The 25,368-nt window shown below is 37.9% G+C and overlaps 1 long non-coding RNA gene across 1 annotated transcript in view; it reads left to right on the top strand.

The window, feature by feature from the left end:
- The window catches only part of LOC145521098 (uncharacterized), a 41,421-nt gene extending 17,847 nt beyond the window's left edge, over positions 1–23,574 (top strand). The window contains exons 4-5 of the long non-coding RNA XR_014065106.1: positions 19,806–19,904; positions 20,815–23,574. This is a non-coding gene — a long non-coding RNA (uncharacterized LOC145521098). The remainder of the gene's footprint in view (positions 1–19,805; positions 19,905–20,814) is intronic.
- The last annotated feature ends 1,794 nt before the right edge of the window (positions 23,575–25,368 follow it).

The following is a 25,368-nucleotide window of genomic DNA, read 5'->3' as shown; positions in this document are numbered from 1 at the left end:
GGATTCAGAAGGCACAGTAGTGTTACCTGCTTGGACTCATTAGAAAACACATGGCACTAGTACAAAGGAAACATAGAGATATACGTGCATCACCCATCAACTAACTTCAACTAGATTCTGGGCACAGTCAGTGCCACATTGTAGCTCTGAAACAATCTCAGTCTATCTCAAGCTCACGTGTGCTCCTATGGAGTTTTCAAGTTGGAGTCTGGTGTAGTCTATGTAGGTCTTCTCCGTAATTAAGGAACCAAGCTCTAATTTTTGTTTTAGGTTTTTCCTTAATTAGGGAGAAGACCTACATAGACTACACCAGACTCCTACTTGAAAACCCCATAGGACAGCACTATGGCACTGTCCAATAACTTTTCCTTCTTCTCCCAAATAGAAAACAGAGAACTCCTCTTTGAGACAACCCAAGATTCCAACAAGCCACTAAGTCAAATTCCAATCTGTAATCTCCAAGAGACATAGTGTTGCATTATGAGTCATCTTGAGCTGGAGATGTATGAACTAAAAAGACATGTTACCTACTCACTGCTCACCTCAGATTACAAAGATGGAACGGGAACAGGATAAATGTAATAAACAGTCCCACTTGGAAAAAGAAGACTGTAAAGCAGCCACTGATCTGTAAGAAATTCCGGAGGCCCATTTGACAGACGTTTTAAGACCTCCTACCCTGAGGTGGCAGAGGTTCTTTGATTAAGTTTCTTATTCTGCTCTGGAAGACTTCTTATATCTATTGTTCTCCCCACTGTTTGGCTCTGCCATCTGTTTCTTTTGTTCTATTGTTCTTGGCTTAGCTGAAGCAGGAATTGAAAACTATGTCCAATTAAAAGCTTTCTTAACTCATTCCTCCTCATAATTTTGAGGATACACAGCGCTTTCTTGCTTGCTTATTTAGTCTGGAATAATCCAATGTATTTATTTACCAAAGTTATGGTAAGCATTCCATTGAAAATTTGGTAACTGAAAGTTGCTTAGTCATGTCTGACTCTTTGTGACCCCATAGACTGTAGCCCACCAGGCTCCTTTGTCCATGGAATTACCCAGGCAAGAATGCTGGAATGGGTAGCCTTTCCCTTCTCCAGGGATATTCCCTACCCAGAAATTCAACCGGGTCTCCTGCATTGCAGGTGACTTGCAGGAAAATTCAGTAAGCATCAGATTTATTTGTTTTCAGTTAATTCCATGAGTCTGGATTCTGCTTTATTGTTTTGTTTTCTTCTTCCAGGTGTTTCTCCTCAAATGTTAGAAGCTGTCTTGAGGTTCTCCAGAACATATCTGTCATCTGCACCTGTAATATAATCTTTTCCCTCTTTCATTTTATCCAGTAGAAAATATATACATACTGGCCTTTGTCTCTAAGCCAATTTTAATCCATTCTCTTAATGTTTGAGTCTGTTGGTTTTTTCAATCATACAAGGCCCGAATTTCTGATTGCAAGATGACTGATTCTCCCTGTGGTAATCACTTTCTTAAAATTTACTGTTGAACATAGCCAATGGCAAATAGCATACATTGTTTCCCTGTAACTACTGCTGATCGCAAATTGGCTCACATACACAGAAGGTAAGAAGAAACTGAAGAAAGAGACAGACCAGATTGGCAGGTGGCAGTTTAACAAGGAGGGCTTCCCTCATAGCTCAGTTGGTAAATCATCTGCCTGCAATGAAGACGACCAGGGTTCAATTCCTGGGTCGGGAAGATCCCCTAGAGAAGGAAATGGCAACCCGCTCCAGTATTCTTGCCTGGAGAATCCCATGGACAGAGGAGCCTGACAGGCTACAGTCTATAGGATCACAAGAGTCGGACACGGCTTAGCGACTAAACCACCATCACCAGTTTAATAAGCAAGGGAACTTATAAGTCTTGTTTTGGGCAGCTGCAAGACGGGTAGATCTCTGAACCCACCTGCAGAATCTTAAAGTTTAAGATAAACGCTGTGACTGGGTTCAGTCATATATTCCACATAGATGATCTCAACAACACAGTGCTCTTTCAAGGCTGTGTCCTTAAAAATGGCTTCCACTGTGGGAACAGTGGGCAAAACATACATTCCAAGGACTGGGGGAGATGGAGTGAGGAACCTTTGACTGGCCAGATCCTGCTCATGTCTTTTAGATGAACTCCTCTGACAGCTACAAGTTCAGTAGTACATCATCTTTTTCTTACTTTATCAGCATTGCAAATATATAGCCTCTGGGTAATCATATCTTCCATCTTTATAGCTCCTGATGTTGGTTACTTTGCCTATGACCACAGGTCAGTGTAGAATAGTCTACGCCTTGTTACGCCAGGAACACATTTCATGTTATATGTATATAGAATGTAGATGAGATGAACTTTTAGGTCCTCCTAGCTAAACAAGGGGAGAAGGCAATGGCACCCCACTCCAATACTCTTGCCTGGAAAATCCCATGGACGGAGGAGCCTGGTAGGCTGTAGTCTATGGGGTCGCTAAGAGTCGGACACGACTGAGCGACTTTACTTTCAGTTTTCACTTTCATACATTGGAGAAGGAAATGGAAACCCACTCCAATGTTCTTTACTGGAGAATCCCAGGGACAGGGAAGCCTGGTGGGCTGCAATCTATGGGGTCGCACAGAGTCGGACACAACTGAAGCGCCTTAGCAGCAGCAGCAGCAGCTGAACAAGGACTATGCTAAACTATGACTCTGTGCTTAAACAGTAATTTATGCTTTAACCATTTCCTTAATAGATAATAGCTTCAGAATATTAGGGGAAACATGATTTGTCCAATACAGATACCTATTCCATTTTAGAGCAATGAAAACTTCTCTCCCTGCCCTCTGCCGAAAATATCTCTCACAATTCTATTACATACTTAAGCATTTACTCCAATATTTAGACTGCACAGAAAGAGATGGGAGTACCAGACCACCTGACCTGCCTCCTGAGAAATCTGTATGCAGGTCAAGAAGCAACAGTTAGAACTGGACATGGAACAACAGACTGATTCCAAATAGGGAAAGGAGTACATCAAAGCCTTATATTGTCACCCTGCTTATTTAACTTACATGCAGAGTACATCATGAAAAATGCCAGGCTGGATGAAGCACAAGCTGGAATCAAAGTTGCCGGGAAAAATATCAATAACCTCAGATACGCAGATGACACCACCCTTATGGCAGAAAGCAAAGAACTAAAGAGCCTCTTGATGAAAGTGAAAGAGGAGAGTGAAAAAGTTGGCTTAAAACTCAACATTCAGAAATCTAAGATCATGGCATCTGGTCCAATCACTTCACAGAAAATAGATGGGGAAACAATGACAGACTTTATTTTCTTGGGCTCCAAAATCACTGCTGATGGTGATTGCAGCCATGAAATTAAAAGACTCTTACTCCTTGGAAGGAAAGTTATGATCAACCTAGACAGCATATTAAAAAGCAGAGACATTACTTTACCAACAAAGGTCCATCTAGTCAAAGCTATGGTTTCTCCAGTAGCCAAGTGTGGATGTGAGAATTGGACTATCAAGAAAGCTGAGTGCGGAAGAATTGATGCTTTTGAACTGTGGTGTTGGAGAAGACTCTTGAGAGTCCCTTGGACTGCAAGGAGATCCAACCAGTCCATCCTGAAGGAAATCAGTCCTGAATGTTCATGGGAAGGACTGATGCTGAAGCTGACACTCCATTATTTTGGCCACCTGATGTGAAGAACTGACTCATTGGAAAAGACCCTGATGCTGGGAAAGATTGAAGGCAGGAGGAGAAGGGGACGACAGAGGATGAGATGGTTGGATGGCATCACCGACTCGACGCACATGGGTTTGGGTGGACTCTGGGAGTTGGTGATGGAGAGGAAAGCCTGGCATGCTGCAGTCCATGGGGTTGCAAAGAGTCAGACACAACTGAGCGACTGAACTGAATTGACATTTCTAACATGTATTGCTTATGCAGACAGTGAAGCAGGTTAGATTAAGAGCAAATGAAACAAAATGGCCAACTATTTTCCCCACATTTTTGAAAAAAATGCAAGTAGCAGCCAATATAATAGAATTTTTATGAATTCAGGGACTATAATTTCTTCATTAAACCTCTGGGTTATGTTTACATTTTAATCAAAATTGTTCAGTTGAGGAAAGAGTAAGATTGATTGCCACTGTTATAAGAAATGCTAATTTAAATATCCTTTATTTTTTTCCTGATGTTATATTGATATTAAAGAACATTTTCTCAGTTAAAATGCAACATTTTGTTTTTCTCTACAGAATTCAGACATTCATTTTGTATTCTGTAGCTGGTGTCTTAAACTATATTTACTTTGTCTGTCTTGTGGTGGTAAAATTTTTTCTGTGTAGTTTAAAAGTGTTTGGAGATTAAAGTGGGAAGGAAGGGAAACTTGCCTGCTAATGTTTTATGCAGTTTGTACAACTTTGGTTCGGTAACAAAGAAGGCAATTTCCAATTGATTGTGTGTGTGTTTGTGTGTGTGTGTATGTGTGTGTGTGTGTGTGAGTGAGAGAGAAAGGCTGAAATATTACCTACAAGTAAACAATATTCATTTCTAAATGAGTAAGAACAGAATATAAGTGAAATATTTTTTCTGGACATGGGACACATGGCTGTTATGAGTCATACTATTATTTGTTTAAAAATATTTTTAAAACATAGAAATTCCTGTGTACAGTTTTGTAAGTCATATGGAAAATTTGAAGAATTACTTTATTAAAGGGAAAGTCCAAGATAGTGGATGTGTTTATCATCTACAGAATAAAGTCCAGATAACTCAGAAGGATGCGTTCTGGCTACCTCCCTCCCCAACCCCATTTCCAGCTTCTCATGAGACTCAGACCTCTGTGCTGGCATTACTAAATTGTTTGCATGTCCAACAAAATGCCACATTTCATCAGAATGCCATCATGTCTGTCTGGAACTGGTTTTCGTCTTTTTTTGTGTAATGTGGGAAGCATGTTCATTACATTATGCATATTCATTCAGTTTATTGTCATATATGTATCAGTGTGATTGTTTGGTCCATGACTGTTTCCCCAAGTAGACTGTGAACTCTCTGTCATCAAGGACATCACTGAGTCCCTGCATGTGCTATGATACTTTCCACATGATTTTGTTGTTGTTCAGTTGCTATATACAGTCTGACTCCTTGTGACTGCATGGGCTGCAGGAAGCAGGCTCCCCTAGACAGAGGAGTCCCCTGTCTCCTGGAGTTTGCCCAGATTTATGTCCATTGCGTTGACGATGCTATCTAACCATCTCATCCTCTGCACCCCTGCTTCTCCTTTCGACTTCAGTCTTTCCCAGCCTCAGGGTCTTTTCCAATGCATCTTCCCTGGTGGCTCAGCTGGTAAAGATTCTGCCTGCAATGTGGGAGACTTGGGTTCAGTCCCTGGGTTGGGGAGAGCCTCTGGAGAAGGGAACAGCTACCCACTCCAGTATTCTGGCCTGGAGAATTCCATGGACTTTTAGTGTGTCTGTATTTAAACTTTCACTTTACATCAGGTGACCAAAGTATTGGAGCTTCAGCTTCAGCATCAGTGAATATTCAGGGTTAATTTCCTTTAGGATTAACTGGCTTGGTCTCCCTGCAATTCAAGGGACTCTCAAAAGTCTTCTCCAGCACCACAATTTGAAAGCATCAATTCTTCAGTGAACAGCTTCTTTATGGTCCAACTCTCACATCAGTACATGATGACTGGAAAAACAAAACAAAACATAGCTTTGATTATATGGACCTTTGTCAGAAAAGAGATATCTCTGCTTTTTAATATTCTGTCTAGGTTTGTCACAACTTTTTTTCCAAGGAGCAAATGTCTTTTAATTTCATGGCTGCAGTCACCATCTGCAGTGATTTCAGAGGCCAGGAAAATAAAATCTGACACTGTTTCCACTTTTCCCCCATCTATTTGCCATGAAATGATGGGACTAGATGCCATCATCTCAGTTGTTTGAATTTTGAATTTCAAGTCAGTTTTTGCACTCTCTTCTTTCACCCTTGTCGAAAGGGTCTTTAGTTCCTATTCACTTTCTGCCATTAGAGTGATATCATCTGCATGTCTAGATTGTTGATATTTCTCCTGGTAATCTTGACTCCAGCTTGTGACTCATCCAGCCTGGCATTTCCCATGTATAAAATTTAAATAAGCAAGGTGACAATATAGAGCCTTGACGTATTCCTTTCCCAATTTGGAACCAGTCCTTTGTTCCATATCTTAACTGTTGTTCCATGTTCTAACTGTTTCTTCTTGACCTGCATACAGGTTTCTCAGGAGACAGGAAAAGCGGTCTGATATTTTCATCTCTTTAAGAATTTTCCAGTTTGTTTAAGCACCCAGTAATTGTCTAAAGATCAAAAGAATGAACTTCTTTTGTTATCTGTCTTTGAGTATAGGCAATGAAGCTTTTAAATGAAGATTACTATGAGATAGTTGTCAGTCTTTGAGGGATCTTTTCCTAGTGTTTTGTTTTTTGCTTTTCCAAATAAACGGGAGAGACAGCATTGTTTATTGAATAGTCACTATGTGAAAAATATTGAACTATGTTTGCACAGATGCATGATGATTAGTTTTACCTTTTCTTTTGGGAAAATTACAGTTCAAACTGACTAGAATTAAAAACATGAAAAATACAGAAGATAAACATAATTTTCCAAAGACTGAATTTGTCTTAATGCTAAGACTAGTAATTCAATTACTTAATGCTTACACTAGTAACTCAGAATGGTTTTTTTCCATTGGGTTTTGACTCTATTTTTCATTCCCTAAAAGCATTTTATGGTACCTATGTGGAATGGTTTACTCTAAAGATTAATTGGGAAATGTAGCTTCATTTCTGCCTCATTCAATGAGTGAGAAATCCAAAACATGTAGCAATGATGAGGAAAGAATATAGCGGAAAAACAGTCACCAGGAGAGCTTCAGAAGATAATTACCCCTGATTCTAGATGGATCTCCTGCCAAGTCAAGCCTCACCATATCTTTCCTCTCCTTCTCACCTTCTACAGGATAGCAGGTCCAATATCAGCACTTACTGTCACCTTAGTGCTACTTTGTGAACTGATTTTTATTTTCTTATCTGAATATTCCTTCAGTGAAAGTGAAAAAAAAAGGTAGGTAGAAAATGGTGAGTGAAAATGAAGACTTTGACCACTTTCCCCCAACTATGCCCATAATTGCAGTTTTGCAAAATTTGACCAAGGATTACTGATCCTTTCCAGTGTTGGATAGTATGATTTGTTCAAAAACAAATATTTTTAGAGTAACTGCTAAATACTGGAACTATTCTAGGGAATGGAGTTGTAGCATTGTCAATCAATCATTCCTACCTTCACAGAGATTACATTGCAGTAGAGAATCTTGAGAATTGTAACAGTGGGGGCTTCCCTGGTGGCTCAGTGGTAAACAGTTCACCTACCAATGCAGGAGACATGGGTTTGATCCCTGGGTCAGGAAGATCCCCTGGAGAAGGAAACGGCAGCTCACTTCAATATTCTTGCTTGCGAAATCCCATGGACAGAGGAGCTTGGCCGGCTAGTCCATGGGGTTGCAAAGAGTGGGACATGACATAGTGACTAAACAACAACAGAGAATCTTACTTTCCATCATCTACTTTTCACATTGCTGTAAAACTTACTTTTCATGTAACACCCACTCTTACGTATGCTTTGCAGCAAACTTCTATAGTAGCCTGGTGGGCACAAGAGGACCTAAAAAGTTTAGCCTCTACTACCTCTCTAACTTTATATCAGTTTTTTGAAAATAATACAAATTTATTTCATAGTTCTGTAGTTACAAATTCCAGGTTAGCTCAGTTACTTTCTTTGCTCTGGATTTCACAAGATTGAAATCAAGATGTCAGTCACCTTGGGCTCTCTTCCAGGCTCAGTGTCCAAGCTCATTCAGGTTGCTGGCTTCAGTCAGTTCCTTGGGGTTGTAGGATTGAGGTGCCTGTTCCTTGCTCACTGTCAATCGATGATGCCCTTAACTTCTATAGCCACATGCCTTGCTTTCTGACCCCCTCAAAACCAACAATATGGGATTGAGGTCTTCTCATGAATTGAATTTTTCTGATTTCCCCCTCTTTCTTCATCTAGCCATAATTCTCAGCCTTTAAGGATTCATGTGATTAGATCAGGCTCACCCAGATAACCCCAGAGAATCATTTTACTTTAAGGTCAATAACTTGGTTTTTTAGCAAAACGTTTTTCCTTGCAATTTAACACATTTCTGTGTTCTGGGTATGAGGTAATGGATATTTTGGGGGCCATTATTCTAACTACTACAAACTTCAATATGGTTATAATCTATTCTTCCTCCTTACACTCCTATTGTCCCTCATAAAAATGTTCTTTCAGACACTATAAATCTCTAATCAGGTTAAATAAACTTCTTATAATGATTAAGAGTCTGTCTCTCTCTTTTTTAACTCCCATACTCTACATTCTTTTAATTTGTATATCTCCTATATATGTTTCCTCCACGTCTCAGATAGAAGTACTTTCTTTATGGAGTCTATAGTAACTCTCCTGGATCTTTCATAATAACTTTGAGCCTTATCTAAGCATATGTATTATAATTACCTTCTAAATTACCTCTTTCAGTAGGACAGTGGTTCTGTATTGTAGAAGAGGAAATTATCTAAGTCTAGCACTCAGCCCAGTGCCTGAAATAAATTAGTCAAGAACTATTCGTTGAATAAAAATATGACTAAGTACTATTTTGTAACCCCGTATTTATTTATTTCTTGAATTGGTTTTAAATTCCATAAGGAAATGATTTCTTCTTAAGTGTTTGCTGCCTACCAGTGTTTACAACTGTAGTAGTTCAATAAAAATTTTGACTGGTTGAGTGCAGCCAACAGAACCCTTGATTCTTCACGGAATAATCAAATAGTAAATCAACTGTCATCAATTTATAGACCATGTTAATTAGTAAAATTATAAATCAAACATTATGAATGTTTGTTTAGAGTCTGTGAAACTAAATTCAACTCATCTAGAGTGTTTATGGGCTTTCCTGGTGGCGCAGTGGTAAAGAATCCACCTGCCAATGCAGCATTTGATCAATGCAGGTTTGATGCCTGGGTTGGGAAGATTCCCTGGAGAAGGAAATGGTTACTTCACTGCAGTATTCTTACCTGGAAAATCCTATGGACAGAAGTGCCTGGCGGGCTACAGTCCAAGGAGTCACAGAAGTGTCAGACACAACTTAGCAACTAAACGACTACAGTACAAGAGAGTTTATAGGCTTAAGCTTCCACTTTATTATTAACTCAACTCTTTGCTTCTGGGTGTAACTTTTATTTCCTTCCAGTTAGTAAGTCTGTTTCTATTCAGATTTGTTACACTTTCAGTCATTTGTTATAAATTTGTACTCACATTTCCTTGCAGAAAGGATTTTAAGTTGGCTCACTTGTTTTATCTGAGTTAAAATGTCAAGCAATGCACAATGGATTCATTCAATTATAGAGTTCTGTCTCAACCAAATTGCTCACATCTCACACTACATGTTTTGTGGTTCTTGGAGTTACTCTATTTATTTATAGAGTAAACTTTCTGTTATTCTGCTTGAACTTAACTTTAACTAATACCTCCGTATGTTTGTTAGTTACAGTTATTAAAGCCATCAATAATTCTGCATTTACTCTGAACGACTAACAAAATGAGAATTTTGCATAATCAATATTTATTATGTCTGTATTATATCTACTTGGTGAAAATTAGAGAGCCATATAGTATGCAGGTTATGTGAACTCTAGATTAATAAAACTCTGTACTTAAATTGCACTAGTGGCAAAGAATCCACCTGCCAATGCAAGAGACACAAGAGGTGAAGTTTTGATTCCTGGTTCAGGAAGATTCCCTGGAGGAGGAAATGGCAACCCACTCCAGTATTCTTGCCTAAAAACCTCCATGGACAGAGGAGCTTGATGGGCTACAGTCCATGGGGTCACAAAGAGTCAGACACGGCTGAGTGGCTGAACACACATACTTAAATAGCATACCTCATTTGCTAGTTATATGGGATAGCAGAGTTTGCTATGTGCATTTTTTAAAAAAATAGTGTCATTGGGTCATTTTAATGGCTCTTCCTATTTATCAGAAATTCTACCTTCAATGCCTCCAGATTTAGTAAGAAGAAACTGCTCACACTGAATTCAGAATACAAGCATCCTTAGAGATGGCTCATATTTTCTTCCTGCTTGGCCACTGTGTGCTCATTGCCTCAGGAATGGCACCCAGTAGCAGAAAGGAAAGGGAAATGAGAGTCTTTCAAGGGGTCTGTTTCACTAGCCCAGTAGGAATGGAAATAGTGCAGAAAATAACTGAGAATTAAGGGGAAAATATCATGGGTAAGAGCTGAGCTTCCTCATATCTAGCCTAGGCAACATTTTACCCTTTGGGGGAGGGAGAGACATTAGGAGGCACACATTTTGGTGGATCTGAGGGAGTTTTCTATGCTCTGCCCCTGGATCAAACTCCAAGAGGGGTCAAATGACAGGAATCTGAGGTTGCTGAGAGCAAAGAGTTCCTGGGTAGAGGTCCCGTAAGCTATGAGACCTCAGTGGAAAAAAAAGGCCTGTAAGGGAGATTTCCTAGGGTTCACCGGCCCACTGTGGCTGAGAACAGAACAGTGATTTCATCTAACCCTGAAGAGAATGGAAATGGGCAACAGCCCCTGGACTAGAGACAGTCACGTGGATATGAAGAAATGAGGTGTTACAGCCAGCAAGGAGGACTAGCTCACAGGGACGCACATTTACAAGCCAGTGAGAGTAATTTCAAGACAATTTTTGGCCAGCTTACATCAAGTTTCTGATGAATCCTGTGACTGACAGTGTCTGTGTCCCTCCCAAATACATGTGTTGAACCCTAACCCCCAATGTGATAGTGTTTGGAGGAGGAGCCTTTGGGAAGTGATTGATTCACGAAGGCAGAAAACACTCATAAGTGGGATTAGTTCCCTTATATATTGGAAAAAAAAAGCCCAGAGAGCTCCCACACTCTTTCTGCCTTGTCAGCATACAGCCATTTATGAACCATGAGACAGGTTTTCACCAGACTCCAAATCTGCTGGAAGGATGATCTTGGACTTTCCTACCTCCAGAGCTGTGAAATATAAATTTCTGTTGTTTACAAGCCATCCATTCCACGGCATTTTGTTATAGCTCAAATGGACTATAGCTTAATTCAAATGGACTAAGACACACTTCCATATCATGCCTTCTCCCAAATCACACCACACCACACACACACACACACACACACACACACACACACACACACACACAGACATACTCTTCAGGACTTGATCTATGTGAGACTTTCAAAGTTTAGATGCAACCTTGGGAGCATTAAGAGGGGAATATACAAATACACTGAGGCCAAATTTTCACTTATCCAGTGGCATAGAAATTAAGTTGATTTAAAATAAACTAATACATAATATTATATTTCTAAACACAATACATCTGAAGACTTTGATTTTTACTCCCTGTATTTAAAAAATGTTATCCAAAGGGCTTATGTAATGTGTTCAATGCTATGCTGCAGAGTAGAGTCTGGCAAGAATCTAAATGTCTGACTTTCATTTTAATACTTTTTCCCCAACTGACACAATTGCTAACTGTGAAGGTTGAGTTTAGTTTTTAACTGTAATATAGCCAACTCTTTGATACTTGTAGAGTGACTGTCTGCTCTTAGTCTCATGTGTACTGAATATTTTTAATCTTAGTTTATGCATCTAATATTAAAAGTCCGATCTACTGACAGTCCATTTTAGAATAGAGCCAAGAATACAGAGCTTCCCAGCTGGCTCAATGGTAAAGAATCCACCTTCCAGTGTAGGAGCCACAGGAGATGTGAGTTCAATCCCTGGTTTGGGAAGATCTTCTGGAGAAGGCAATGGCAACCTACTTTAGTATTTTTGCCTGGAGAATCTCCTGGACAGAGGAGCCAAGCAGGCTACAGTCCATAGGATCATAAAGAGTTGGACATGACTGAGTGATTGAACATACCAGAATACAGTCTACATTTAATATTTACTTTTCTAGATGTAACCAGAGAAGTAGAGCGGATACTTGACTTCATTAAGCTGATAGTTATATATGTCTATTTATAAAAAACATTGCTAACCTGTTAGCTTTTTGTTTCCATTTGTACTTTGTGGTTTATTTTCTCAGGATAAGTTACCAGTCAGTAGGACATACATGGCTACCACAGGATGTGAAGAGAGATCCTTTCTCATTAAGCTACCTGGACTTTTGTTGGCCGGGAAAAATGTAGCTCCAGATAACTGCTTCAGTGAAAGATTCCTGCTCTCAAAGATCTGTGTCCTGTTATGACCGTTCTACAGTGTTCCCAGAAAGTTTAATTGGAACTTGATACCATGTGCGGCAGGTCTGAAGTTGTTATATTGGTTTCAGATTATTTTGATAACAAGAAAGGCAGAACATTAAAAAAAAAAGACAAAACCTACTGTTTTCATTTCCATTAAGGATATTGTTCAGAAGAGTTCTTCCTACATTTAAATTATTACCTGAATGGGTTAGATTTTGAAGTATTTGGAGGCAGAGAAGAGTGATTCCATAGGGATCACAGCTCAAAATAAAAACCATAAACTCCTTGACAGCTAAGGTGAAACTGTGCCTGGAATTTCTAAGGCGTATTCAGTTATCACTTGTACTCACCCATATAGCATTCAGTCTCTTCCTTTAAACTCGCAAAGCCAGATTTCTTGGCTTTCTTCTAATGTGGATTTCTCTTGACATCTGACAAAATTAACAGTACAGTATACAGGCTGTCACGGGCTTCCCTAGTGGCTCCGTGGTCAAGAATCCACCTGCCAATGCAGGAGACTTGAGTTCAATCCCTGGATTGGGAATATCCCCTGGGGAAAGAAACGGCAACCCACTTCAGTATTCTTGCCTGGGAAATCCCATGGACAGAGGAGCCTGTCCATGGTCTCAAAAAAGACAGACATGATTTAGTGACTAAATAACAACAACAAATACAGGCTATCTCCACACTAGGTGCCTCCAAAGGCAAAGTGGATCAAACATCCTGTGCAGTAATTTTGGAAGAGTTGAGTTTAGCAGCCACTTGTCTTCCTGTTGATGCAAAGAGGCAACTTTGATCAGTCAGTCAGCAGTCTCTTTCAATGTGCTTCGATCCTTCCTGAGTGTGTGTGTGTGTGTGTATGGAGGCAGATTTGAGAAGTGTAATGCCTGACTCTATATTCCCACGATATTTGCACTGTCCCTGTGGTCACAAGACTATCACACTTAAAAGCATTATCCTCACAGTCACACCATTGACCAGCGGTGAGCTTTGTCTATCTGGAAAGGGTTAAAGCAACGTGTTGGTAAACGTTTAAAAAAAAAAGTGGAAAGTATTTTTTCTCCTTTCTCATACCATTACTTTTTAGTTTAGTATTCTGATCATACACTATTTAAAGAAATGGATCAGAAGTATATTGCCTGTCCATGTCTTGCCAATATATGGCAAGTGCTATAAAAATATGAGCTGATGTTATTATTATTTTTGATGTTATTATTAATGAAAATGATTTGTTTCATGCTTGAACTCCTTAAATAGCTTTATATTTATTAGAATAAAATTTAAGTTTCTAGTTGGAGCCTACACATCTCCCTACCACCTGACGTTTGCCTCTGAGAATGCAAGTGGGGCCACTCTGCTCAGTCTTTCTCTGCTTTCAGATTCTTAAACATGCCAGGTTTTTTTCCTCCCTCAGTGCTTTGTTCACTGCCTTTTCTTCTGCCTGGAAAGCTTGACTACTCATTCTGAATTCCTCTCTAAGTCTGGTTCTGTCTCTTCAAATCTTAGCCTAAATCTCTCACCAGACAGACCTTCACCATACTCAAATCAGAGCCCTTGTTCTCCTCTGACAGAGTTCTCTGCTTACTGCTTTATAGGGATAATCTAGTATATGCTTATGTGAGCCAACACTTGTATGCTTATAGTCTCCTCCGACCCGAAAGTCCCATGAAAACTGGGATTTGATTTTACGCTGAAGGTGACCCAGTGCCTAGGACAGTGTCTGATACACTGTGGACTCCTACTTTTGTTGCTGTTTTACTTTTGTTTTCTTCCAATTTTATTGAGATATAACTGACATATAGCACTGTATAACGTTAAGGTGCACATCCTGATGACTAATGTTTGCTGAGTGAAAAAAAAAGAGAGAGAAAGATGATGGAAAGAAATAAGGAAAGAAAAGGGAGAAGGGAAAGAAAAGACTACTTCTTTTTCAAGATATGGCATGAAATAGAAACGAGGAAGGAAATGTTCTTAATTACACAAGGCTGTTTTTATTCTTTTTCATATTTGTATTCCCAGCACTGTGCCTAGCACTTAATGATGTCACACAAAATGTTTGTAAAAAATATGAATGAATCCAAAAAAGGGGAGATATATGTAAACATATGGCACATATAATTCACTTTGCTGTACAATGGAAACTAACACAACGTTATAAAGCAACTATACTCCAGTAGAAAATAATTAATAAAAGAAAGTATAAATGAAAGAATGAACAACTATATTGCTATTTAGTATCTGTCTAAAGCAAATACTATCTAAAAAAACAGACATCTCTCAAAAAGAAATTCTGAGTAACTAATAGGAAGTGGCTTTAGGATGGCAGGCCTCAAGATAAGAACCCCTGGAGCAATTTACACTAGTATTGGAAGCTGTGAAGTTGAAATAGCTTTAGTTTCAATGAAAACTAGGCAAAGCTATGCTATAAGTGTCTGTGACTTTGGGAGCTAGTTCTATCTAAATGTAGATTTTCCATTTTCTGTTTAATCTCTGTGTGTATAAGTCTATTGTGATTATGCCAAAATGAAAAAAAATATATATATACATTTAAATTGAACCCGTTTGGGGGAAAACAAAACTTTTGAAAAAACATTTTGTCAATCTGAGGCGGCTTCAACTTTGTTTATCTTTAAATAACTAAAAATATGGACACACTAAAAAAAGATGTAAAGAATTACTCAGATTGTACTTGAAATTTAGTCTTGGTTCTTGGTCTCTGTATGTTAGTTCACCATGGGAAACTCTAAATGGCATTTAGACAAGACATGTTTAAGTTCTTTTGGTCTCAAGGGTTACTATGTCTTCTATCTGTACACTATTCCTGTTTGTTAGTTGCTCAGTCGTGTCTGACTCTTTTGTGACCCCATGGACTGTAGCCTGCCAGGCTCCTCTGTCTATGGAATTCTCCAGGCAAGAATACTGGAGTGGGTTGCCATTTCTTACTCCAAGGCATCTTCCTGACCCAGGAATCGAACCCGAGTTTTCTACATTGCAGGCAGATTCTTTTACCGTCTGAGCCACTAGGGAAGCCCAAAGTGTTAGTCACTCAGTTGTGTTTGACTCTTTGCGACCCCATGAACTCTGAGCCCATCAGGCTACTCTGTCTATGGAATTCTCCAGGCAATAATACTGGAGTGGGCAACACGTAAATTGGTGTCTGTTTATGAGAGAATTACTTGAGTTGTTTTGCTTATTGTTTTAGAAAAACGAACTATTTTAGCTGAGTGAAACAACATCCTAGACATCTCCTGTGGACTGACTGGCGTTAGAAATGTTCATGGCACAGATAGACAGCCCTGATTCCTTTGTGGAGGTCTTGCATGTTGTTCTTTGCCCCATTCAGAGGCTGACAGAAATCTCATCTGATAATCCTGTGAGCTGAAAATTTTGAAAGAAAAGATGTTTCAGTAAAATAAAAACAAAATCCAAAAAATTCATTTTTAAAATCCTATAATACCCCACGGCAATATTTTTCAGTCTCTTTACAAATCCTGCCATGCTTTCATGTCTAGGTCTTCTGAGGACAAATAAAGTTATCTCGTTCTCATGGAGTCTAGATATTAGCAAGGGGAGCTTGGACACCTTGTTGCTTGATTTGGTTGGAGACTGCTTTGCTCACTTCAGAGGACCATACTTTTATAGGAATATGGCAGATCTAATTCCTTCTCTTAGAAGCTATCTAACCACTATGGTCAACAAGAATGGATGATAGCATTAAAACAAGGAAAAGCATTGCATGATGAACAGTTCTGTGCAACGGGTATGGGCAAAGGTGCTGGGTTGGGATGGAGTTGTGATCAAATGAGGAACGTTGTTTATTTTTTATTTATGGCTGTATTTCGTCTTTGCTTGTGCACTTCTCTCTAGTGATGGTGAGCAGGGCCACTTTCTAGTTGTGGCCCTTGGGCTTCTCATTGCAGTGTCTTCTCTCACTGGAGAGCACGCACTGTAGGGCTTTAGTAGTTGCAGCTCATGGGCTTTGTTGTCCTGTGGCATGCGGAATCCTCCTGGAGCAGGATTAAATCCATGTCCCCTGCATCAGCAGGCAGAGTCTTAACCACTAGATCACCTGGGAAGTCCTTGTTTCTCTTTTAAACAGAATAGCTCTGGAGCTGCTGGTTCTGAAGAAGTCATAAGGAAACATAGAGACAGATAACAAAGTATTTCCAGAAAAAAAAAAACTGCATAAAGAAATAGAAATTTTTCACAGTTAATAAAAAAAACTGCCCAGGTCAGGAAAATCTCCTGGAGTAGGAAATGGCAACCCGCTCCAGGATTCTTGCCTGGAGGAGTCCATGGACAGAAGAACCTGGTGAGCTACAGTCCATGGGGTTGCAAAGAGTCGAACACGACTGAGTTACTGAACACACAATAAAAAACGGCAGATATTGGAGAAAAAGTCTACCAAATAATGAACTTCTGGCAGCTGCAAACAGAAGCAAGCTGATTTCAGATTAGTTACAAATGCCTTAGATAAAAGAGGTGACCCTTTCATAAGAGGATAGCCTGTAGGAAGAAAAGGTGGGATGTGGGAAGGTCAGTTGAACAGGATCATCTAGCTCTGTTTGGATAAACGAGGCTAACAACTGGTGGTCCTCTACTCAGAGATGTGCAGTTTGACCACCACAGGTTTCATAAATCTTGAAAATGGATGCTTTTGTGTGATGCTAATACTCCTAGTTTATTATATCATTTTCCACTGTCTTGTATTTGTCCCATTTATATGCTTATGTTACCAGTACAGCTCCTATGTGCATCTGAACTTGAGACACAAGAAATTACATCTTCATATGTTCTCAGAGAGGAGAGATGGGATGCTTAGATCAAAGTCTCACTGATAGGTTTTGCAGTTTATTCTATGGAATTTTGCTTAGATAATCATATCAATAATGAACAGTGTATGTGTGCCTGCTTGCATGCTTAGTCACTTCAGTCGTGTCCAACTCTATGCAACCCTATGGACCATGGCCCGCCAGGCTCCTCTGTCCATGGGATTCTCCAGGCAAGAACACTGGAGTGTGTTGCCATTTCCTTCTCTAGTGATAAAGTATGAAGTGAGTGAAGTGAAGTTGCTCAGTCGTGTCTGACTGTTTGCAACCCTATGGACTGTAGCCTACCAGGCTCCTCCGTCCAGGGGATTTTCCAGACAAGAGTACTGGAGTGGGTTGCCATTTCCTTCTCTGATGAACAGTGTATAGTTCTTATTGAATAGACATTTTCGTACATGCTTTTGTTGTTTTATAAAGGCTCCAGTTCAAACTCTCTTCAGACATCGTTGTATACCTGGATTGGGTAGACATCAATGGTCACAGAAGTTGAAATACCTTCAAGTACTCCTCAGTCACAAAATGCTGTCTCAGTATGGTTTGTGTAGGCTTCATTATGCTGCAGGTAGTATTCTTGCCTGGAAAATTCCATGGACAGAGGAGCCTAGTGCGCTACAGTCCATGAGATCACAAAGAGTTGGACGTGACTGAGTGAGCACACACACACACACAATACTGCCTGTGTTTCTTCTTTCCTGCCTTACCCCAAACCCCCCTCCTGGAGTCCAGCTTCTTCCCTGCGCTAACTGTCACCAATATATTTTCTATTTTTCATCAGAACTAAAGTCATTTCTCTCCAACCATGGTGACCATCTTGTCCCTCTCAACAGGCTGAACATCCCTTCCTCAAAGAATAATTTGTTCAGAGTAATTCCAATTTTTTGTTCACTAACTCTATCATGACTCACTGAACACTTCTTTATGAAATGTCTCCTGAGAGGACACAAGTACATCCACAAACATATACACATAAATATAAGTGTACATAGATGTACACACATATATGTGTGAGTATCTATGTGTGTTTGTATTTTCCCCTGCATACGCACCTGTTAAAGATAAAGGTAATCAATAGGAACCTACACTCCAGGACTTTTGTCTAATTAATCCTCAACCACAGTCCTATCGGTGAGGTATTTTAAGTTTTAAAAATAATTTTATAATTGAGGAACAAAAGGTTAGAACATATTCAATTCAGTTATTCAATTCAACATTTCTATTTCTCCATGTTATTTCACATTGATTTCTAGGACAGACACTAGGATGGTTCAGATTTCACTTCTCTTTACCTTACACTGACAAAAACAGAAAACACTGTATTTGATTATATATGTATATACATTTTACTATGCAAACAAAGACATAAAAACTCAGAAAACACTCTATTTGATTATGTATGTATGTATATATATATGTATATATATATGTGTGTATATATATGTATGAAGCATGAGAAAGTGTTAGTCACACAGTTATGTCTGACTCCTTGTGATCCCATGGACTGTAGTCTGCCAGGCTCCTCTGTCCTTGGAATTCTCCAGGCAAGAACACTAGTGGGTTGCCTGCCATTCCCTTCTCCAGGGGATTGTCCTGACTCAGGGATCAAACAGGGGTCTCCTGCATTGCAGGTGGATTCTTTTACCATCTGTGCCACCAAGGAAGCCCATAATTTATATTATACATATATGTGTTATATGATAACATGATAAAATTTATATAAATTTATATTTATAAATATAAAATACATTTATATATAACATATAATATACATTTATATACATTTAAATATTTATAATTTATTTATGTTATATATAATATATATCATATATTTACAAATAAATAATATAATATGATATATAGCATATAAAACATAATTATACTTTATGTATATATTATATTTATCATATATATTTATGAATAAATAAATATGATATATAAAACATAAAAATACTTGTATATAATATTTTATATATTATATTATATATTAAATATTATCTATAAAATATATCATAAATACATTATATATTAATATATTGTTATATATATATATTATGTATATTTATATACATAATATATATATTATATTATAATATATAATATATATAATATATAATAATATAATATAATGTAATAATATAATATCTTATAATATAATTTAATATCTTATAATATAATCTAATGTAATATCTTATATAATATCTTATAATAATAATATCTTATAATATAAACATATCTTATAATATATATCATATATAATATATATAATATTAGATATATAATATGTAGTATATATTATATATTATAATATTATGAAATATATTTTATAATATATAATTATATATTATATATATCATATATATAATATTATACATAATATTATATATGAGAACATATTATATTATATGGTATATTATATAATATTATATATTATGTATTATGTTATATTAGAATAGATACTATATATCATATTATTATAATTATATATAATTATAATTTTATAATTTTATATATTATATCAAAGTATCATATATTATATACCATATATTATTTATTATATAAATATAAATATATAATTTATATAAAATATAATTATATATATATAACTATGTATACAAAGAAAAACTCTTCTAATCTTTGTTGTTGTTGTCATGAATGCAATCAGAAGAGTGTCTAGGTATTTTGGATGATTTCTGCTTAGTTTTCACAGGGAATGAAGTGAGAAGCCACACCTGCTAAGGAAGAGAAATGATCTTACACTGAAGTGAGTATTGAAAGTCATTTAGAGTAGCGATTCCTTGTCGTTCTCTGGACTTGTTCTGTCAATCACCACCATCAGTAGCGTTCGTCCTGTCACTGTGATTGAAGGTAACATAGCTTGCTTGATGGAAATGCTTCCTCTTGAGGAGAAAATTGATAACGGAGTTGGTTTCTTCGTCCCTGTAAACAAGAGGAACACACTTGTCATCTTTTATCATGGCAAAGTATTGAAATATCTTTTTTTTTTTTTTTTTTGAAATATCTTAATTGAAAGTAACAGAGAGCAAAGTCGTTTTAACGATTGTGAATTTTGCACTGATGAGAGAATCCCTGTGGAGTCATTCTGCTGATTTTATTTTGGAGACTAGGCTTTTTGAATTCAGAACAGAAGTAAAACTATTGTTAATTTACCTTAGCTTGTTTTACTTATTTTTATATCAAATATATTAACATTCATATTTGTGACCTGGTTCTGTTGCTTGACATACATGCAATATATAAATTATGTTACAAAATAATAGAATGATACCATTATTCTCTTTCTTATCCCCATGCCAAGAAATGAAAGGGAAGAGCAGAGTACATGAGTCAAGCATAGGAGCCTAATCTTTCCTCCATTTTACATTCAGAAGGAACAGATTTCTGTCACGTGCATCTATTTATCTTTAATCTCTATCTTTGTGTTATACATAAGGTTGCAGATTTGTGCTTTCAGCAATTCAACCTAGAAATATTTCTGTTACAAAACACCCAACATGCTAAAAAGAAACAAAGCAACAGCATGCAACATTTAAAATACAAATCTGTTTCTGAAAGAAAAAAAAGAAAGTCTCAGAGAGTGAATAAGATTGTTGTTGTTTTGTTGTTGCTTAGTCTTTAAGTCATGTCTGACTGCTTATTTAACTTCTATGCAGAGTACATCATGAGAAATGCTAGGCTGGAGGAAGCATAAGCTGGAATCAAGATTGCTGTGAGAAATATCAATAACCTCAGATATGCAGATAACACCATCCTTATGACAGAAAGTGAAGAAGAACTAAAGAGCCTCTTGATGAAAGTGAAAGAGGAGAGTGAAAAAGTTGGCTTAACAACATTCAGAAAACTAAGATCATGGCAACTGGTCCCATCATTTCATGGCAGATCGATGGGGAAACAGTGGAAACAGTGGCTGACTTTATTTTTCTGGGCTCCAAAATCACTGCAGATGGTGATTGCAGCCATGAAATTAAAAGACGCTTACTCCTTGGAAGGAAAGCTATGACCAACCTAGAAAGAATATTAAAAAGCAGAGACATTACTTTGCCAACAAAGGTCCATCTAGTCAAGGCTACGTTTTTTCCAGTGGTCATGTATGGATGTGAGAGTTGGACGGTGAAGAAAGCTGAGCGCTGAAAAATTAATGCTTTTGAACTGTGGTGTTGAAGAAAACTCTTGAGAGTCCCTTGGACTGCAAGGAGATCCAACCAGTCCATCCTAAAGGAGATCAGGCCTTGGTGTTCATTGGTAGGGCTAATTCTGAAGCTGAAACTCCAATACTTTGGCCACCTGATATGAAGAGCTGACTCATTTGGAAAGACCCTGATGTTGGAAAAGATTGAGGGCAGGAGGAGAAAGGGACGACAGAGGATGAGATGGTTGAATGGCATCACCGACTCAATGGACATGGGTTTGGGTGGACTCAGGGAGTTGGTGATGGACAGGAGGCCTGGTGTGCAGTGGTTCATGGGGTTGCAAAGAGTTGGACATGACTGAGCGACTGAACTGAACTGAACTCTTTTAGGATCCCATGGACTGTAGCCCGCCAGGCTTTTCTGTCCATGGGATTTCTCAGGCAAGAATACTGGAGCTGATTGCCATTTCCTTCTCCAGGGGATCTTCCCAACTCAGGGATCGAACTCACATCTGCTGCACTGCAGGCAGATTCTTTACCCCTGAGTCAACTGGGGCTTGCGTAAGACTGGACAGCTACAAAGTACTTTCAAAATCACAAGCTAATGCTGGGTTACCTTGAGGATATTTGGTGATAGCAGGGACTTAGATCTTTGGGTGTTAAAGTCTTTGAAGAAAACATAAAAAAAAAAATTGGACCCAAGCAAGTGAGGGGAAGGCAACCCTTACTTTATGTTGTTTATAGCCAAAGTCTACGACTTAGTGAAACTGAGAAAAATATCCAGCAAATAACAAAGGCACATAATAACAGAACTTGTCCGGACTGGACTTGGTCCAAGTGGAGAAAAGCATAACCTGAGGCTTGCACTCACGTAACCAAGACAAAACTTTGTCTCCCTGTGTGACACACAAATCTCACTGTGAGAAATTTTTCAGAGTGCTCCTACTTTGCTAAAACTCTGATAAGCCTGGTGAAATCTACCTTTTTTTGGAGAAATTTACACTCAACTCTGGCCTTTCTTGGTTATCATACTTTAAAGCCATGAAACAGATTCGAAAATAATTCACCATAAGCAAGAGTGAGAAATAACAAACAACGGAAAAACAATGTTTAAATAATTGGAAGTGATCAGATTTAAAACATGAAATGACTGTGATTAAAATATTTAAACAAAGGAGAAACTTAAAATATAATCAAAGAGAGGCAGGCTAACAAAACTTATTGGAAATTTATTCGAGAGAACTAAATATATTATTGACTAATAATAGTGGTGAACAAAAGATTGATAAATGTGGTTATATTTAAATAAATATTTTTGTATAAAAACAGTAATGTTCTACATTTTCAGAGCTAAAAAGCTAAAGAACAAAATTGTTCGAATAAGAAGGTAAATTTGAAATTGAAACTTTTGTGTTGCCAAGAAGAAAGCTGAGATTTTCATCATTAACTTTGGACTTTTTGTGAAATATCTATGCATTAAAAGTTAAGAAATTACTGAAAGAAAAGAAGTAGCATGTAGCATTTCCATTATAGCAGTAAATAGGGCTGTGGCAAAAGAATTAAATAATCCAAAATTAACTAACTAAACGTAGTAAATGGAGCACAAATAGAAGAACATGTGAAAAAGACAATTTCAAATATATAATAATTGTAATGATTGCAAATGGATTAAATATCTCCATCTATTAAAAAATCTCAGATTGGATACTTTGAAATCCAGCTCCATGCTATTTCATGAAGATAAATATAAGCATGTAAAACGTAAGGACAGAGAAAGGCAGAATGTACAACTGTAGAACAAATGTACTTAGGAACTATTACCAAAAATAAATATATTTAGATTAATATCAGGCAAAATATGCTTTATTTTAAAAATTATTTTTAAGGAGGAAAGAATCAATTTGTCAAGAATATAAGCTATTCATAAACGTAGATGTACCTAACCCAGCCTCAAAATATAAGAATCAAAAATTGGCTGATCTCCTATGGGGATCTTATAAATCCACCAAGGGAAAGCAGTTTTTAATGCAAGTCTTTCAGTGACTGATCAAGCAATAAAGTAGCAATAAGGAAAAATATCATAAATATGAGCATTTTTTCCCTTTTTCCAGATAATAACTAATCTTGAAATTCCTCAAGGACAGAACTTTAGTCTCTACCTAAATTGCACCTCCTCGGAGGTGTAACCCACCGTATCTGATCTTCCCTTCCCACACTCATCATTCTGTATTCTCTATCCCAAATTGTTCATATAGAACTTTTATTAAATGACCAATTGCCAAATATTTATTTGTATATGGCCTTTCTCCTTTACTCCTTATGTCCCAAATGCCCAGATCACATCCTGGTACATTGCAGTTGTTTAATAAATATTTGTTGAACAAACAAACTTAGGGTCTTGGCAATGTTCTCTTTATGGTTAAATTCTTCCCTCCCTCTTCTTCCCTTTTCCTGGAAAACTCCTAATTGTGTTCTTGGCATTTGGATTTCAGATTGCTCAAGAAATCTTGTTCCCTTAGCCTCTGTTTCATTCTTTCATAGCATCTTTTCTTTTTACAAAAATAATCTACATTTGCTTCAGCTCAGGTCAGTCCTGTCCGACTCTTTGTGACCCCATGGACTGCAGCACTCCAGGCCTCCCTGTCCATCTCCAAGTCCCAGAGTTTACCCAAACTCATGTCCACTGAATCGGTGATACCATCCAACCATCTCACCCTCTGTCATCCCCTTCTCCTCCCGCCTTCAATCTTTCCCAGAGTCAGGATCTTTTCCAATGAGTCAGTTTTTCGCATCAGGTGGCCAAAGTATTGCTTATTATTATTTACATTATTATTTACTCATTATTATATTTGCTTATTATTTTTTAATTTTTTTATTAGAGTATGGTTGCTTTACGATGCTGTGTTAGTTTCTACTGTACAGCAAGGTGAATCAGCTATACATATACAGATATCCCCTATTCTTGGATTCCATTCCAGTTTAGGTCACCACAGAGCACTGAATAGAGTTCCCTGTGTTATACAGTAGCTTCTCATGAGCTGCCTGTCTTATATGTAGTATCAATAGTGTATATATGTCCATCCCAATCTCCCAGTTCCTCCCATGCCCTCTTCCTCCTTGGCATCTTATAATGCTCTTTTATAAACTCAATCAGTCTCTCAAATATTTATTGAGTACCTAGTATTTTCCAACCCCTGTTCTAGGCCCTAGGGATAAAGTAGTGAACACAACAGACACAATTTAAATTCTTGGAAGTTTATTCTAGCGGGATGGAAGTGGAGCGAAGACAAGAAGAAAGTAAACTGGTCAGTACATGTTACTTCCTATGGTTATAAGTAGCAGAAGAAAACAGGAAATAGGGTTAGAGAGATGAGAGCCAAGGTAATAATAGAAGGGCTCTTTAAGTCGAGGACCAGGACAGTCCTTACTCATTCAATTTTTTTAAGGAGAATCTATGAGTAAATGAGAGGTTGGTCATGAGGATAATGGGAAAGTGGGCCAGTCAGAGGAAGCAACAAGTATAAATGCCTTAAGGCAATAATGTTCTTTTAAAAAAATTAATGATTTACAATGTTGTGTTAGATGCAGGTGTCCAGCAAAGTGAATCGGTTATACATATACACATGTCGTACATTGCTCAGGCGCTCAGTCATGTCAGACTCTTTGCGACCCATGTACTGTAGCCCACCAGGCTCCTCTGTCCCTGGGATTTTCCCAATAAGAATCCTGGAGTTGGTTGCCATTTCCTCATCCAGGGATCTTCCTGACCCAGGGATAGAACCCGTATTTCCAAAACCACATCTCCTTCATTGCAGTCAGATTCTTAACCTCTGAGCCACCTAGGAAGTCCACCGCACCTGGACCCACTCTTTTAGATTCTTTTTCCCATGTAGGCCATTGCAGAGTATTGATTAGAGGCCAATAATGTTCTTAATGGGTTCTAGGAACATCAGTGAGCCCAGTGTGGCTGAAGCAGCATGAACAAGGGAAAGGACAGAGAGCGTTAAAGTCAAAGGGAGATTTTTTTTTTGGACAAGCGATGTCATTTTAGTTTTTGCCTTTACTCCTGGGATGGGCT

The sequence above is a fragment of the Giraffa tippelskirchi genome, chromosome 9, assembly GCF_054371585.1.
Source record: "Giraffa tippelskirchi isolate mGirTip1 chromosome 9, T2T-mGirTip1v1.2.pri, whole genome shotgun sequence".
Lineage (NCBI taxonomy): Eukaryota > Metazoa > Chordata > Mammalia > Artiodactyla > Giraffidae > Giraffa > Giraffa tippelskirchi.
Note: the sequence above shows the minus strand (reverse complement) of the source record. Positions and strands in the feature narration are given on the sequence as shown.